The sequence below is a fragment of the Bos mutus genome, chromosome 18 (genome assembly GCF_027580195.1).
Source record: "Bos mutus isolate GX-2022 chromosome 18, NWIPB_WYAK_1.1, whole genome shotgun sequence".
NCBI classification, from domain to species: domain Eukaryota; kingdom Metazoa; phylum Chordata; class Mammalia; order Artiodactyla; family Bovidae; genus Bos; species Bos mutus.
Window position 1 is genome coordinate 10,389,693 of NC_091634.1, and position 18,517 is coordinate 10,408,209.

Sequence of the window (18,517 nt, forward strand, 5' to 3'; positions counted from 1 at the left end):
CACCAGTCTGGCCTGTTTGTTGGCTTTTGAGCGGTGAGCAGCCAGGTCCACCTTTCGGTAACATGTGCACCCGCTTCTCCATGTGACTCCGACAGTCACCATCTTTCCCATCACTTCCCCTGACCTCTCCCAGCTTCTTCCCATCTCAGTCTCCCTGCACATGTGGATGGATCTTAAGCTGCTCCTGCCCGGGGCGTGAGAGGGAGAATGTCCAGGCTCCTGCCAGGGTGACCTTGAACCAGGTACCACCTCACTCCTGTCTTATCTCCCACTGTTCTGCGCCCCCCCCACACTCCCGCTTTTAGCACAGCCTCTGCCCCCACCCTTCTGCCCACACACACCCCTTTCACTTCAGCCTCAAAAATAGGCTCTTCCACTGAGATCCAAGCCAGGGTGCTCAGTAGGTGTTCAGTCAGCATATTAGGGCTCAGCTCTGGCTGAGCCTGTCCTCCAGGAAGCCCTCCCTGATTTCTCTCCTTAGGCTGGGTCGTGCCCCTTCGGGATTCCCCAGCCTGAGTCCCCAGCTCTTCTGGGATATCGCTGATATAGCTCAGTCTCCCCTACGTGTGAGCCGGTGAGAGCAGGCCAGGGGCTGTACATACCCAAACTCTGCCCCGAACAGCTGAGACCGAAGGGAACTGATCTGGCAGTTCCATCTGACTACTGAAAAAGGCTCTCTTACAATGCTCTGAACTGTGCATCCCTGACGCCATCCCTCTGGGACTCACGGATGCTTCTCCTCACTTTTCTAGGTCACCAAGGAGTGCCCGGTGGTTCAAAGGGACTCAGGAAGGGCCTGACAGGGCTCGGTTTAGGACCTGTCCTTCTGAGACACAGGAGCCATTGTCAGCAGCTCAGCTGTCTGACCCTAGTTTCACCCTAAAGCCTCATAAAGCCCCTCTGCTTTGTTTGTAAACATCTCTTGTGGGTACTGGTGTACCTAGGTACCCATGATGAGACCCAAGACCTCAGCACCCACCTCCTCCCCAGATCTTTCCTCCTTCACTGGAGGCACAGAGATGTTAGGGGCTTTGCCTAAGGTCACACAGTCAGGGAAGGGCAAGGGGAGATAAGATTTTTTTTAAAACAAACATTTATTTTTCAATTAAAAAAAAATTCACTTATTTGGTCATGCTGGGTCTTAGTTGCTGCACATGGGATCTTTGATCTTCGTTGCAAACTCCAGATCTTTACCTGTGGCATGTGAACTCTTAGCTGTGGCCTGTGGGATTTAGTTCCCTGACCAGAGATCGAACCCAGGTCCCCCTGCATTGGGAGCATGGAGTCTTAGGCACCCAACCACCAAGGACGTCCTGAGATAGGATATTTAAGACCAACTTTACTGGGGCTTCCCCTGGTGGCTCAATGGTAAAGAATTGACTGCAATGCAGGAGACACGGGTTCAATCCCTGGGTCAGGAAGATCCCCTGGAGGAGGAAATGGCAACCCACTCCAGTATTCCTGCCTGGGAAATCCCACGGACAGAGGAGCCTGGCGGGCTACAGTCCATGGGGTTGCAAGAGTTGGGCACGACTTAGTGACTAAACCACCACCACCACTTGAGATTAAATTATATTTAAAACCCCTCCAAACCCAATTTTATTGAGATATAATTTATAATACAATACGATACAATAGAAGGTGCTCATTTTAAGTGTGTACAGGGTATGACTTTGGGTAAAAGTTTATAGTCATATCATCGAATCACACTCAAGATACCATCAGTTCCATCACCCCTAAACCGCCCCTGTGCCCCCTTTGCAGTTAGCCCCTCCCCTCATCCCCCAACCTGGGCACCCACTGGCTTGTTTTTTATTCCTATAGTTTTGCTATTCCAGCATGTCATATACATGGGCTCCTACATTAGGTACTCTTTTAGTAAAACTCATGAAAATATTTGCATACAGTAAAATTTACTCTTTTCTCTGTGCTGCTCTATAAGCTCTGTGCCACGCATGCAGTAGTCACCCAGAATCAAAATGCAGATGGTTTCCATTACCCCCAAAATCCCCTCCTGCTGGCCTTCGGTGGCCACACCCTTCCCCCACTCCGCCCCCACAACCCACAGCTCTTTCTGTCACTACCCAGTGGCCTTTTTCAGACTGTCTTCTAAATGGAATAATAGAGCCTTCCGAGTCTTGCTTCCTTCACTCAGCTGAATGCATCCGCCATTCATTCAGGTTGTCGAATCCGAAGTGTGTTGCATTTTTCTTGCCACGTGGGGAGGAACCACAGTTTTGCTTTTCCATCTCCCAGCTGAAGAAACATCTGGGCTGTTTTCCAGCTGCTGGTGATTCAGAAGAGAGCTGCTAGGGACATGCACATACAGGTTGTGTGTGTGTGTGTGCGCGCGCGGGCAGAGGTTTTCATTTCTCTTGGGTAAACACCCAGGAATGAAAGGGCTGGGTCATACGAGAAGTGTATATTTAACCTCTGGGGAGATTGGCAAACTGTGTTCCAAAGTGGCCACTCTGGTTTGCATGCCCACCAGAAGTGTGTGGGAGATCTTGACTGCAGAACCACAGTGTGAGTCCAGGGGTCTGTGAAATGGCGCTGAGCTCTCAGCCGCCACTGCTCCTGGAAAACTGTGATTGCGACAAAAACTCTTTCCCCCTTGGTCACCATGCATGCAGTTGCTTAAAAAGAAACAAAAAAGAATGAGGAAGCAATTGGAAACTGATGTGGTGATCTCCTAGATGTATTGCCAGGAGGAAACTGCAAAACAGGATAAGAGTGTGTGGCATTTGTGGAGAGAAAGGAAGGCGAAGAAATACATGTACACATTTTCTCATCCTTGCATAGACTATCTCTGCACAAGACACTGGGACGGGCGAGCAGCACTGGGAAGGGTCAGGCCAGGTCGATAGGTCGCTGTGGTGGGTGGGTTGCTTCTCACTTCCATTTCCTGTCTTCTGGATTTTGAAACTTGTGTATGTCTTACAGGTTCAAAATAGAGGCATGCAATCCACACACTTCACCGACAGGTATTTCAGGCCTTGCTCTGGTGGTGAACCAATAAGGTCTGGCCCCTGGGGATCAGAGTCTAGTTCTCAAGACAGACTATCAACAGGACAAGGAAAATATCGAGAGTGTCAAGTATTTGCTGGGGAGAAAAATGAAGCCGTCAAGGATTCCCCAGGCAGACGGGCATCCACCTGCCAATGCAGGGGATACAGGTTGCATCCCTGCTCTGGGAAGATCCCAAGAGCCGCGGAGCATCTAAGCCCGTGGGGTGCGCTACTGAGCCTGCGTGCTGCAGCTACTGAAGCCCTCCTGCCTAGAGCCCGAGCTCCACAGCAAGAGAAGCCACCGCGATGAGAAGCCTGTGTACCACAATGAACGTAGCTCTGGCTTACTGCAACTGGAGAGAGCCTGTGCACAGCAGCAAAGACCCAGTGCAGCCATAAATAAATAAAGAACCAAAAAAAAAAAAAGAAGTTGTCAAGGGACTGGGTGGGGGAAGGGAGAGGTGGAGAGTGGTTTCAGTTCAGTGCAGTTGCTCAGTTGCTCAGTCGTATGGGACTCTTTGCGACCCCATGGACTGCAGCACGCCCGGCTTCCCTGTCCATCACCAACTCCTGGAGCTTGCTCAAACTCATGTCCATCGAGTCAGTGATGCCATCCAACCATCTCATCCTCTGTCGTCCCCTGGTTTAAATATTTTTTAAATTAATTAATTTAATTCTTTAATCTTCTTATTTCATATTGGAGTACAGTCAATTAACAATGTTGCGATGGTTTTGGGTGTACAGGAAAGGGACTCAGCTGTACATATACACGCATCCATTCTCCCCCTACATTTATTTAAAACATTCATTTATTTATTTTTGGCTGCGTTGGGTCTTCATTGCTGCTCCAGAGCTTTCTCAAGTTGTGGCCCATGGGCTTAGCCACCCCTTGGCATGAGGAATCTATCCAGACCAAGGATTGAACCTGTGTCCCCTGTATTGGCAGGTGGATTCCCAACCACTGGACCACCAGGGAAGTCCTGAAGTGTTTGTTTTTTTTTTTAAATCCAGAGGCCCTTATTTATTGTTTGGTCGCTAAGTCATGATCCGACTGTTTGTGACTCCATGGACTGTAGCCCGCCAGGCTCCTGTGTCCATGGGATTTCCCAGGCAAGCATACCTGAGTAGGTTGTCATTTTCTTCTCCAGGGGACCTTCCTGACCCAGGGATCAAACCCATGTCTCCTGCATTGGCAGGCAGATTCTTTACCCCTGAGCCACCAGGGAAGCCCAGACGCTAGAGTAATTCATTCTAATCACTGGATTAGACTTCCACATTCACGGATGTAAATGTTTTTTCAGGAGTACAGCTTTGCTTTCATCATGAGGTGTGAAATGTAATGCTCTCATCATCTTTCTCTAAATTGTCTGTAATTGCAGTTTTTATTTCCTCTTTTACCCAAACACCGTTAAGGAGACTGCTTTAAAAGTTCTAAGTAATTAGAAAATACTGTTTTGCAGTGAATTGAGAGGCCCCTATAAAGAGTGACATTCGGGCAAGGACGTGAAGGAGGGAAGAGAAGGAGTCGTACGGACATCTGGGAGGAAGAGTGTTCCAGGCTGAGGGGATAGCAGGTGCAAAGGCCCTGAGGTGGATTGTGCTGGCTATTTGAGGCCAGTGTGGCTGGAATAGAGGGAGCAGGGGGGTAGGATGGAAATGAGATTAGGAAAACAAGGGGTAGAGGGAGGCTTGAACAGACTGTTCAGGTTTTCCGGGTCACAATGGCACCCCACTCCAGTACTCTTGCCTGGAAAATCCCATGGACGGAGGAGCCTGGTAGGCTGCAGTCCATGGGGTCGCTAAGAGTCGGATACAACTGAGCGTCTTCACTTTCACTTTTCACTTTCATGCATTGGAGAAGGAAATGGCAACCCGCTCCAGTGTTCTTGCCTGGAGAATCCCAGGGACAGGGGAGCCTCATGGGCTGCCATCTATTGGGTCGCACAGAGTCGGACACGACTGAAGCAACTTAGCAGCAGCAGCGGCATAAAGACTTTGGCTTTTATTCGGAGGGAGATGGGAGCCCTGAGAGGGTTCTGAGCCAGGCCCCAAGGGAGGGATGGATCTGATTTAGGATTTAACAGGGTCCCTCTGGCTGTGATGATTCAGTGGCAAAGAATCCTCCTGCAATGCACGAGATGCAGGTTCAATCCCTCGGGAAGATCCCCTGGAATAGGAAATGGCCACCCACTACAGTATTCTTGCCTGGGATAATGCCAGGGACAGAGGAGCCTGGTGGGCTACAGTCCACGGGGCCACAAAGAGTCGGACACAACTGAAATGACCAAACAACAACTCTGGCTGCAGGGAGCCCAGGAAGGAGGAGGAGACTCAGTGGTCCAGGCCATAGGTGATGTGATGGTGGGTGGAGCAGTTGCGATGGAGAGAAGTGGCTGAATTCAGAGGCTATTTTGAAAGTGGACACCTTTAAATAAGTGTGTCTTATTTCTAGCTGTAAAAGGGGCTGTGTGGTGGGTACAGGGAGCAGGAAGGGGAGGAATGAGAGGATCAGGCCTGTTTTGTGGAGATCAGGGGAAACCACCCTTGGGGCCCTGATGTTTCAGCTGAGACCTAAAGCAGCTGGGGAAGTGTCTGATGGAGGAGAACACTAGGATCTTCTAGAAAAACGGAAAGGAGGGTGGAGGCAAGCAGTAGTCAGGCCATGCAGTGCCCAGCAGGCCTGGAACTGAGGTGTAGCCCTCAGGCTTTCTCCCGAGGGCACTGGGGAGCCATAGTAGGTTTTGAGCAGAAGTCAGGATTGAGTCTTTTGTTTTTTTGGCCAAACGGTGGAGCTTGTGGGATCTTAGTTCCCTGACCAGGGATCCAACCCTTGTCCCCTGCAATGGAAGCTCAGCATTCTAACAACTGGACTGCCAGGGAATTCCCAAGCTTGAGTTTTGGAAAGACCCCTCTGACTGTGCAGGGGGACCAGCTGTCTGCCTCAAGACAGCAGATGGCTTGGGTTGGGAGGGTAGGTGCAAGAGGAATGGAGAGGGTCAACTGGAGAGACTTAGGAGGTAGACCCCTGGGGACAGGAGATGGTGGGGGTCCATGTTGATTTCCAAGGTCACCGTCAGCCATTGAGCCAAGTGTTTCTCATGTAGGAACTCCATGAGTCTTCACAATCACCCAGGGGAGCATCCTCTTTTCATAGCTGGGGAAACTGAGGCTGGGAGAGCCTGCAGAGTTTCCACTCCAAGGCCGCACAGTGGGGAACCAGAAGTGGGGAGATTCGAACCCACGCCCTGTTTCGCTCTGCAGAGACCAGGATGCCGTCCTGCTCATTCCCCTCCAGGGGAGGCCTCAGGCAGGTTAGGTCGCCACCCCTCCCTCCTTCGGCGCCCTGAGCCCCAAGCCCAGCTCCGGACTTTACCCCCAGCCTCCGCCCGGTGCCAATAAAAGGCAGGCAAGCGGTGAAGAGGCCTGCGGGCGAAATTCCCCTACTCCCGGTGCCAGGGGAGTTACCCAGGGCGCGGAGGGCAAAGGGCAGGCGCAGAGAAGGGGGCAAAAGGGGAAGGCGAGCATCTGCAGTTCCACTTGGCCGTGCAGCCTCGCGGCTTTGGGCCTCAGTTTACCCCTCGGTAAAATGGGCGTGGCTCCTTCAACGGACAGAAGGACTGGCAACCGGCCAGTGAATCTTCTCCTCGGGAGGCCGGGGGTGGGGGGGTGGGGGTGGGGGGGGGTGAGGTGGAACGGGTGGAGGGAGACACCAGAAGTCCCAGCCCGATGGGGACAATAAAGTGCTCTTATCAAGTCTGAGGAGGGAGACAGGATTTCCCAAGTAGGACAGAGAAGATAATGCCCAGTTCCCTGGATGAACAGGATTTCCAGTCTGTTGGGGGAAGTAAGGAAGGTTCATTCTGATGTGTGAAATGAGTTTCTAATCTGAGGGAGGAGACTGGTAGCCCCAGTTTGATGAAGGAGGTAAGAACACCGCTCCCCCCATCCCCAACACACACACCACGACCCCGAAGCGGGAAACTAGACCCTCCAGTCTGAGTTTCCAATATGATGACAGATAAAATCTGCTGCCGCTCAGCCACCTCTTTCCGGAGCCCTCCGAGTCCAAGGAGCACCTAAATGCTTATAATATCACCGTGAGCAAGCCCCAGCTCTGGGAGGGCCAGGACCACAGGACACAGAAGCAAAGGGCCTGTGGGGTTTGCCCCAACCCGGGCTCGGTGCTGCAGGACTCTGGGCCGGACGCCCCTTCGTGAGCTCAGAACCGGGTGGTGGTGACGGTGGTGTCCTAGCGCCACCTAGCGGCTGCTACGGACCAAGCCTCCCGTCCAGCGCTGGAGCCCCCCAGAAGAACTGGACCCCCTCCTTCGGAAGCTAGGTTCAAATCCTCCCCGCCCTCCCACCTCCAAAGAAACCCATCTGTGATTCTAAGGCTTCATCGCGCTCATCTTCCAGTGGTGGGGGGCGGTGTTTCTCTGACTTATTAGCCTACTCCTGTCTCTCCCCTGCACACAAATTTGCCGCCGCTCCCCAGTGCCCTGGAAGGAAGTCCACACATGGGGGCTGCGAGGCTGGCCTCTCTAACCTCTCCCAAACTGCCCTGTGCCTCAACTGAACCTGAGTAGTTTTGGGAGCGTGTCGTTCTCGGAACTCATCTTCAGGCCTTCGCATAGGCTGTTCTCTCTGCCTGGAACGCCCTTCCCTGCCTCTTTCCCAGCATCTCTCTTATTATTATTATCTCTCTTAGTTGCAGCATGTGAGATCTAGCTCCTTGAAAGGGGATCGAACCTAGGTCCCTTGCACTGGGAGCTCAGAGGCTTAGCCACTTCCTTGGACCACCAGGGAAGTCCCCTTCCCAGCATCTCTTGTTCTTCTCCCTCAGGTCTTGGGGGAGATGTCTCCTCTTCCAGGAGTCCCTCTCTGACCCCCTCTCCAAGTCAGGGTCACAGTCCCATGGGGAAGGCTGTGTCCCCACAGGTCTTGACACTAGCTGTAAACTTTAGGGAATGTTAGTTTGAATGAATGAAAGAATTAACGAATGCCAGGCTAAAGAGTTTGCCAGCAGCCACAGGAGAGTTTAATCAGAGGAGGTACAAGGTTAGATTTAGAGGTCTCCAGATTCCTCCTCTTAATCCTGGGCCTTCGCATATGCTGTTCCCTCTGAGTGGAATATTTGCAAGTATTAACTCCCTCCCACTCATTCTCTAGGTCTCAGTGAGCCATCCCCTCCTCCAGAAAGTCCTCCCTGACTCTCCAGCTGCCTCAGCCATCCCCAACCCAGACTCCTGGGCCCCCTCCATCTCAGCCCTGACCAATGCTGGGTTGTCACTGTCCGTGACAGTTATGTCTGCCCTACGAGGGTCCTGGGAGGACGGGACTGGGTTCTGTTCACCCATCGCCTTGTCCGCAGTGCTTACAATGAAGACATCCTTCTGTCAGGACCTGGGTTTCAATCCCAGCTTCCCTGTTGGCGGAGCGTTTCGGGTGAACTCGGGCCTCTCCTGGAGCCCCAGCTTTCTCGTGAGAAATGTGAAAAGGATGGTTGCTTCCTCCCCCGCCTCCCAGGACTGTGGTGGGACATTAAGAAGACGAGACCCTGGGTCCTGAGCTGACCGCGTGCCGGGTGACTGTGGGTGACCCACTTCCCCTTTTGGGGCCCATCTGGCTGGCTGCATGGGTGGCAGGGGCCCCATCCTGCTGGGACATTTCAGGAGGCCAGCGCGGGGCTTCCCGAGGTGGGAGGGTCAGGGACAGGCAGAGGGGAGAGGTGTCTGCTGGGTTAGGGGAAAACCAGCCTTCCCCATCATAAAACGGATGACAGGAGGGAAGCAAACAAGGCTGGCTCCACCCGGGCGTGAGGGGAAGTTGGGGGAGAGGATAAGGGGCCCCTCGAGGTGGGTGAAAACCACAGTCCACAACTTGTGCCAACTTCCCTCTCGGAGCCTGTGTGCCTTGGGGTCCATCCAGGCCATCTGCCCGATCACTGGCCTCTGAAATGTCACATGTCTTCATTCCAACCTCAGATCCCACTCTGCCTGCAGCCTTCCAGCCTCATGCATGGTAGCCCCTCCTCCTGCGCCTGCTCAGAGAAAGGCTGAGAGACCCTTGACTCCTCTCTTCCCTCCAGTCCATCAGCAAATGCTGTCGACTCCGCCGGCAAAATCTCTCCCCACCTCCACGGCCACCATCTTGGTCCAGCTGCCGTCACCTCCGGTCAGCACCCCTGTCACCTCCTCCCTGCGTTCCCTGCTCTTATGTCTGCTTACCAGAGTGTCTTCCAAGAGGTGGCCAGAGAGATCCTCTTAGGACCTGAGTCAGAGCCCGTCCAGCCTCTGCACAGAGCCTCCTCGGGCTCCCATCTCTCTCAAGGTGACAGCCAAGGTCCTCACCGCAGCCTACAAGGCCCTGCACCTTCCCTGTTCCCCCTTGGCCTCACCTCCTCCACTCTCCCTGTGTTGACTCCACTCCTGCCACACTTAACATTTTTATTTATTTGGCTGCGCTGGGTCTGAGGTGCGGCAGGCAGGATCTTTTAGTTGGGGCAAGTAGGCCCTTAGTCACAGCACATGGGATGTAGTGCCCTGACCAGGGGCGGAACGTGGGCCCCCAGCCCTGGGAGTGCAGAGTCTTAGCCACTGGACCACCAGGGAAGTCCCTGCCACACTGGGTTGAATCTGCTTTCCTTCCTCCTGGCCCTTGGTTTGAAATGCTTTCTCTGCCAAGCTCCTCTGACCTTGTGATAGGCTGAGTAATGCTCCCCAAAGAAATCTGCTACCCTCATGGTTCAGGCGGTAAAGAATCCGCCTGTAATGTGGGAGACCTGGGTTTGATTCCTGGGTCAGGAAGATTCCCTGGAGGAGGAAATGACAACCCACTCCAGTATTCTTGCCTGGAGAATTCCATGGACAGAGCAGCCTTGTGGGTTATAGTCCATGGAGCTGCAAAGAGTTGGACACGACTTAGCACGCAAAGAGGTCCAGGTCTGAATCTGACTTGAGAATGGTACCTTGTGGAACAAAAGGGACTTGGCAGAGGCGATGAAGTTCAGGATCACGAGCTGGAGAGACGATCCTGCATGATTTTGGTGGGCCCTCAGTGTAATCACAAGCATCTTTATAAGAAGGAGGCAGAGAGAGAGCTTACCCCAGAAGAGATCGTGAGATGATGATGGGAGTGATGCAGCCACAGCCCAGTTAGGCTGGCAGCCGCCAGAAGCTGGAAGAGGCAAGGAATGGATTTTTTTTTTTTTTCCTGGAGCCTTCAGAAGGAACCAGCCCTGTGACCCCCTTGATTCAATCTCTGTAAAACTCATTTCTGACTTCTGATCTCCAGAACTGTAAGGGAAGGCATTTCTGCTGTTTAAAGCCGCTGAACTGGTGACAGTTTGTTACAGCAGCCACAGGAAGCTGATACAACTGTGACTACCATCCCAGGGAGGTTGCTTTGGAGCCTCCACCTAAATTACATGCTCTGGTGTTTCTCTCTCAGAAACCACCCTTTTTCCATCTGGGCTTCATGACCCTTTGTCATGACTTTGTAACGACCTCTTAACACCTGTCCCCTGCTCTGGGCTGTAAGCTCTGTGAGGTCAGGCTGTCTCCATCAGAATATGGTCTTGTGACCTTGCATGGGGCCTCTTGAGGGAACACTATGGTCATTGTTATTCAGTTGCTCAGTCTTTGCGACCCCATGGGCTGCAGCCCTCCAGGCTCCCCTGTCCTTCACTATCTCCCGGACTTTGCTCGAATTCATGTCCATTGAGTCGGTGATGCTATCCAACGATCTCATCCTCTGCCACCCCCTTTTCCTTTTGCCTTCAATCTCTCCCATTGTCAGGGTCTTTTCCAATGAGTCGGCTCTTTACATCAGGTGACCAAAATATTGTAGCTTCAGCTTCAGCATCAGTCTTTCCAATGAATATTCAGGGTTGACTTCCTTTAGGATTGACTAGTTTGATCACCTTGCTGTCCACGGGACTCTCAAGAGTACATAGTCAGCAGATATTGGTCAAATTCATCCATTCATTCATTTATTAAACTCATCAAGTATTTATTGAATACCAAGTATTTGCCTGGCACTGTTCTTGGAATTGGGGCATGCAGACAGTGATTCTGCCCCCGTGTCACCCCTTATTATGTTTTATTGTTTGCTTTTGATCGTTTTGGCTGAGCCACACAGCATGTGGAATCTTACTTCCCCAACCAGGGATCCAACCTGCCCCTCCAGCATTGGAAGCACAGAGTCTTAAACACTGGACTGCCAGGGAAGTCCTCTGTTGCCCCTTATTATGAACTGAATGTTTGTGTCTCCCCACCCAGATTCATATGTGGAGGCCCTAACCTTCAATGTGCCTGTGTTTGGAAATGGGGCCTATCAGGAAGTAATTAAGGGTGGGGCCCTGAGCTGATAGGATTAGTGTCCTTAGAAGAAGAGACCCCAGAGAGCTTGCTCTCTTTCTGTCTCTGTGAGCCCACAAAGAAGAGCCCAAGAGAGCACAGGGTGATGGGAACCCAGCTGTAAGCTGTAAGAAGAGGCCTCAGGTTAAAGTCTGCCTTGCTGGCCCCTTGATCTTGGACTTCCCAGCCTCTTGAACTATGAGAAAGAAACATTTGTTGTCTAAGCCACCCTGTCTGTGGTATTTTGTTACGGCAGCGGGAACTGACTCAGACACCTTCCAGCATTCATTGTCTCTCAGTTGTTTTTTTCTTCATTCCACACTATTTTACTTATGACATCTTATTACATCTGCGGTGGTTTAAGAATATGTCTGCAACTTCTTTGACAATCTTCCCATTGAAAGGTGGAGAGGAATTCCCCTCCCCTTGAATGTGACTGGAAATAGTGCCTTGCTTCTAGCTGGTAGAGTATGGCAGAAATGGTGGTATGTGACTTCTGAGACCAAATCATGAAGGCACAGCGGCTTCTCTCTTGTCCTCCCATGCAGTCACTTGCTTTGCAAAAATCCAACTGCCTTGTCGTAAGCCTTCTGCAGAGAGGGCCATGTGGCAAGGAACTGAGGCCTCCTGCCAATGCTCATGTGAATGAGGCAGGAAGTGGGTTCTCAACCAGTCCCAGTCAAGCCTTCAGATGACTGCGACCCAGCCATCTTCTTAACTGTACCCTCACCAGAGACCTTGAGTCAGAACCACCTAGCGAAGCCACTCTTGGATTCCTTTTCTTTTTTTTGGTTGCAGCAAGCAGCATGCAGGATCTTAGTTCTCTGACCAGGGATCGAACACTCGCCCTCTGCAGTGAAAGCACAGAGTCTTAACCATTGGACTGCCAAGGAAGTCCCGGCTCTCGAATTCTTGACTCACAGAAACTGAGATAATAAAGCTGCCGAGTGTTGGGGTAATTTGTTACAGAGTAAGTAGATACTGATACAATAAGTCTACTGTGCGTTTTGTTATCTGGTGGAGAAAGTCTCCTTATTATTATTACTACTATTTATTGAGCACCTACTTTGTGCCAAGCACCGATTTAAGGTGCTAGTCAAAAGAAGGAAAATCCCTGCCTCATGGAGCTCACAGTCTGGTGGAAAAGACAGATAATGAACAAGTGAAGGAAGAAATATAGAATGTGGAGTCCCCTGGAGGTCTAGTGGTTAGGATTCAGGGCTTTCACTGCTGGGGGACTGAGATCCCAAAAGCCCTTTGGTGTGGCCAAAAAAAAAAAAGGAAAAACTATAATATGAAGATATGAAGTGGTGGGTGTATGTGTCATAAAGGCTCTGAAGAACAAAGCTAGACGGCATTGAGTGTTGGGGGGATCTCCTTCTAAAGAGATGACATTTGGGCAGAGAATAGAGTGATTCAAGAATCCATGGTGAGAATATTCCCGGCAGCAGGAAAGGCTGGTGCAAAGGCCCTGAGGCAGGAGTTGCATGGTTTGTTCAAACAATAACCAGGAGATCAGTGTGGCCAGAGTGGAGTGAGAGGGAAAAAGAGGAGGAGATAGACCGTGATCCAAAAGGGGAGATGATTCAGAAAGGTGACCTTACCTCTGCGGGCACCTGAGACCTGCTCCTGATGGTCACCACGTCTGTGGTCAGCAGACGAGTGAGGCCCTTCGGCTGCCCTGGTCCTGTGCAACCTCGAGGGGCTGGGATGACCCCTCTGGACCCTGAACAGTGTGTGCTGACCAGACTCCCCACTTGGTTCCCAAAGTCCAGGCTTGGCACCCTGGTGCCAGGTACCCACCTCTTTCACCATTGTTCTCCTGCCCACTTCCTCCTTCCTATTCCATCCTCACCTCTCTTTCTCCTCTCCCCCCACCCCCCTTTCCCCCTCCTTCTCCCTTTCTCTCTCTCACCCTCCTCTCTCTCTCTCTCCCTCCTGAATCAACATTCCAGCCCAGGGGAGAAAAACAGGGCAGGCTTCCTTCCTCTGCCTGGCAGAGCTCCAGAGCCTGACTGGGCCATTGTGTGTTTTGGCCTCAAGGTCATTGCCACCCCCACCCCGCCCCTCCCCAAGTCAGAAAGGTTACTTGAGAAAAGGCATCTTGGGGGAGCAGGGAGGGAGGGGGCAGAGAGAGGCAGAGACTGCATTGGATTTCTGCTTGGCTCCCACCCACGGCTAATGGAATCCGAGGGTCTGAGAGGACCCCAGCACCCTCTGGGCTTTGTGGGGACGGGGTGGGTAGTGGGGGTGGGGGAGAAGGGGAGCAGTTATGAGGCCCGTGGGGCAGAAGAGGCCCCATCTCAGCCTCCGGTCTGAACCCTGCTGTGTGATCCTGGGCCAATCCCTGGCCCTGCCCCTTCCTGGCTCAGGGACTGTGGGTAAGTTGCCTCCTACTCTTTGTGCCTTAATTTCCTTTTTTTGTCCGTCAGACAGTTCTTGCATCTGGGTCCCCCAATTTTGCAGCTGACAAAAATCACCCAGGCTATTTATTTTAAAAAATCCAGTTTCCAGGTCCCTTCCATGGAGACAACACAGATTTCCTGGGCCCAGGGGGAGACCTGGAAGGTATATTTTTAATAAAGAGCTAGGAGACTGGAGAAATAGAGCTCCATTTCACAGGGAGGCGGTGAGGCGCAAGCCAGAGGATCTGTGTTGAGGGCACATTCCCCCGGCACCTGTGATAAGCAGCGTTGGGATTATCTTGATATTTTTAGATTTTCTTTTTGTTTTTTTGTTCTTTTGTTGTTGTTGTTGTTCGCCACATCACATGGCTTGTGGGGTCTTAGTTCCCCAACCAGGGATGAAACTCTGGGGCCCTGGCAGTGAACATGCTGAGTCCTAACCACTGGACTGTCAGGGGATTCCTCGTTATCTTTTATTTTTAAATTAAAAAAAAAAAAAACCTTTCAGCATCAGGATTCTAACTGTACACATGTATTATTTTTCTCATAAACTATTTTCAGATGATTACAGTTTTCCAAGAACATCCTGTATTCCGTAAAATGAGGGGAACCTGTGTTTTTGTGCAGTCACTAAACTGTGTCCGACTTTTTGTAAGCCTATGGATTGTGGCACACCAGGCTCCCCTGGCCTCTGCTATCTCCCAGAGTTTGCTCAGATTCATGTCTGTTGAGGCGATTCATGTCCACTGAGTCGGTGATGCTATCTAACCATCTCATCTCATCCTCTGTCGCCCCCTTCTTTCTCCTTCAATCTTTCCCAGCATCTGGGTCTTTTCCAAAGAGGTGGCCACTGTATTCCAGTCAGGTGGCCAAAGTATTGGAGCTTCAGCTTCAGCCTTCCTATAAATATTCAGGGTTGATTTCCTCTAGGATGGATGGGTTGGAGCTCCTCACTGTCCAAGGGACGCTCAGGAGTCTTCTCCAGCACCACAATTCAAAAGCAGTAATTCTTTGGCACTCAGCCTTCTTTATGATCCAATTCTCACATTTGTACATGACTACTGGAAAAACCATAGCTTTGGCTATATGGACCTTTGTTGGCAAAGTGATGTCTCTGCTTTTTAACACATTGCCTAGGTTTGTCACGGGGGACCTTGTGACATAGGCTTAATTAAGCCCCCCAGGAAGAAGCCGTGACAGAAAAATGGTTATTGTTGGCTTATCCATCTGCATGTTGCCCAAACTACCACCTGAGTGAGTTAAAAAGCATTCACCAAGCACTTAGGTAACTAAATTCTTTCCTTATATTGGCTCATTTAATCTTTTCAACAGTCCTCAGAGGTGGATACTATTATTATCTCTGTCTTATAAGTGAGAAAAGTCACTTTTCCTGGAGTCCTTCGGCTCAAGTGTCTGCTCTCAGTTCTGTCTGGGCTCCGAGCCTGTGCCCTGGCCTGGCCGGCCCTGCAGAGGAGTGACGGAAACTCAGCTAGCTTCCTTCCAGGAGCCGTGGGACCTACGGGACCTGGAGCGAGGTTTTTGGCTCTCTGGGTCTCAATTTCCTCATCTGTAAAATGGAGGAACTGCCGGTAATTACTCAGGGTTCTTGTAGGAATTCATTGAGCTAGAGACACAAAAGGACAACATCAACATTTGAGATATCAGGAGCTATTGCTGTTTCCTGCACCCAGGGCCCCTGCAGTGGGAGGGCAGCGTCAACCTCGGGACCACCAGGGTCAGCAGGGTTTAGTTGCCGAGCTGTTTCCGACTCTCTGTGACCCCCAGGTTCCTCTGTCTGTGGGATTCTCCAGGCAAGAATCCTGGAGTGGGTGGCCGTGTCCTACTCCAGGGGATCTTCCCGACCCAGGGATAGAACCCATGTCTCCTGTGGTCTCCTTTACTGGCAGGCAAATTCTTTACCATTGAGCCACCTGGGAAGCTTTGTTGCTATTTTTCTTTCCTGGACTGTTAAAGAGGGGAATTGGACTGCTTGGAGGATTCAGTCCAGAAGCCCAGATAGGCCTAGGGGGACAGGAGACTCGGACCTGGGGACATCTGAGCCTCCACACCCTGAGGATATGGGATATGACTTGACCTAGAAAACTGAGCTGCCACCCCTTCCCCTCCTTTGCCCCTCCTGCTGGCCTCATTCTCCACTGCACAAAGCAAGCCCTGGCAGAACACCACCCCAGTCTTTCCCAAATCCTGGCTACTATATCTGGGGCTCCTTCCCTTTGGGCTTAGGTGAGAAAGGCCATTTTGTCCAGCTTGGGAAGTAGGAGTTCCAAGGTCTGTCATGGCAGAGCCTGCCAGCTGCCTACCTGGGATCCATTCTTTCCTGTCTCTGAGAGCAGGACCCTGAAGTTCTTTGGAGCAGTGATATACCCAGGGAAAAGTCTACATGTCCCAGCCTCCTTTGCAGCTAGGGTGGCCACATGACTAAGAGCTGGTCAATCAGATGTAAGTGGAAGTTGTAGGAAGGGACTTTGGGGAAGGTTCCTTAAAAAGGGCATGGATTAGGACTTCTGTGATGGTCCAGTGGTTAAGACTGTGCTTCTGCTGCAGAGGGCATGGATTTGATCCCTGGTCAGGAAAGTTTCCCGTGCCATGCAGTGTGGCCAAAAAGGAAAAAATGGGCAGGTGGGGGGCACAGTCCATAATCAGGCATGGAGCTGCTTTTACTTTTTGTTCCCTTCTTTCTGCTTCCAGCCTGGAACGTGGATGAGGCAGCTGTGGCTCCAGCAGCCATCTTGGACCATGAGATGATCAAGAGAATGAAAGCCCCATGCTAACGATGATGGAGCAGAAAGACAGAAAGGGCTATGTTTCTAATGACACTGTGGCGCCATCATCCCAGCTCTGCTTACGGTCACCTTTTATGTGTGAGAGAAATAATCTTCTATCTATGTAAGCCGCTCTTAAACGTATCAGTTTCTCTTTTATCTTGTATTCTAGTGTTGTCTTTGTTCGTGTTATGTCCAATCTCTCTTACTGGCCACTGAAGAAAAATTCTCACTGATATATATGTCACTGACTCTTATGTGAACTTGGAGGGGTGGGGTGAATATGGACGCTATTTCCCATTTTGGGGCTGGATAGTGTTCTTGGGGTTGAGAGTATGGGCTAAAATCCATCCTCACTTCCTAGCTGTGCCATTGCCTGGAAACCTCATATTGGAGAACACTGATTTAGCCAGTAGCTTTCAACTCCATGGAATTCCCTTAGTGTCCACTTAGGTAGGGAGAGTCACTGGACAGAACTTTTAGTTCTCTCCTTCCTTCATTGGCCAGAATTGGTCACATGACCACCTGAAACTGCAAGGCAGTCTGGGAAAGTGAGTATCTGGCATTTTCAGCTTCCTTTAAGGGAGGCAGTGCCTCGGTCATAAAAGAGCAAAGAGGAGTGGCTGCTGGGGAAGTATCCACATACTCTTCCCTCGTTATATATATTTATTGAGCATCTAATCCGCTCTACTTCAATCAAAAGTTTCTTTTATATATTAGTCTTCTTTGTCTCTTATCATACTTGCCAAAATTTGTTGATTTCTCTGGTATTTTCAAAGAGCCAGCTTTAGGTTTTATTGACTAGCTCTGTTTGATTTTATATTTCATCAATTTCTGCTTTTACCTTTCTTAATTTCTTACATTTTTTCTTTGGTTTATTTCATGGACTTCTTCTAGTTTCTTGAGTGGTAACCTTATTTTGCTCAATTTCAAAATCTTTTCTTTTTGGTACTCTCAATGTATTTAAGCATTTTAATGCTATCATCCTGCTCCAAGTGTGGCTTTGATCATATCCCATAGTTTCTATATATAATATTTTCACTGTCATTTGATTTTGGTTGCTATTTTACATTTTAATTGCCTCTGTAATCCACGTGTCATTTAAATGCAAGAATTTTTTTTTTTTCAACAGTGTGTAGAAAGTTGGTGGTGGTGGGAGAAGAGGGCTATAGCTTTTGAATTGATATCTGCTTTTATTGCATTGTGATTTAATATATTAAAAATGTTTTAAAAATAATATATTGATATACCATGTAAGCTTGCATTTGAAGAAAGGGCTCTGAGGCTAATAAAATGGTTTGGAAAACTCTAGTCTATTCTAGGTCTTCCCTGGTGGCTCAGATGGTAAAGAATCTGCCTGTAATGTGGGAGACCTGGGTTTGATCCCTGGGTGGGAAGATTCTCCTGGAGAAGAAAATGGCAAGCCACTCCAGTATTGTTAAGTCCACACCTTTTTACTGGTGGACAAATGGAGGGTCTAGTGAATCCATAGCAATTGAAGGGCTCTAGCCCAGATTTTAGAACCCTCATTCTGGGTGCCTTTCACCACTCACCATCTCAGCTCAACATGCTGCTGCTAAGTCGCTTCAGTCGTGTCCGACTCTGTGCGACCCCATAGATAGCAGCCCACCAGGCTCCCCTGTCCCTGAGATTCTCCAGGCAAGAACACTGGAGTGGGTTGCCATTTCCTTCTCCAATGCATGCAAGTGAAAAGTGAAAGTGAAATATCTCAGTCGTGTCCAACTCCTAGCAACCCCATGGACTGCAGCCCACCAGGCTCCTCCGTCCATGGGATTCTCCAGGCAAGAGTACTGGAGTGGGGTGCCATTGCCTTCTCCCCAGCTCAAGGCCATACCCAGAAAGGCTCTGTCTTGAAAGTTTCTGAGAAATCGCTCTACTGAGTTTTTCCATCCCTGCCCAACCTCTCTTTCCACCCTGAGCCTGGAGTCCACTATCACACTTCT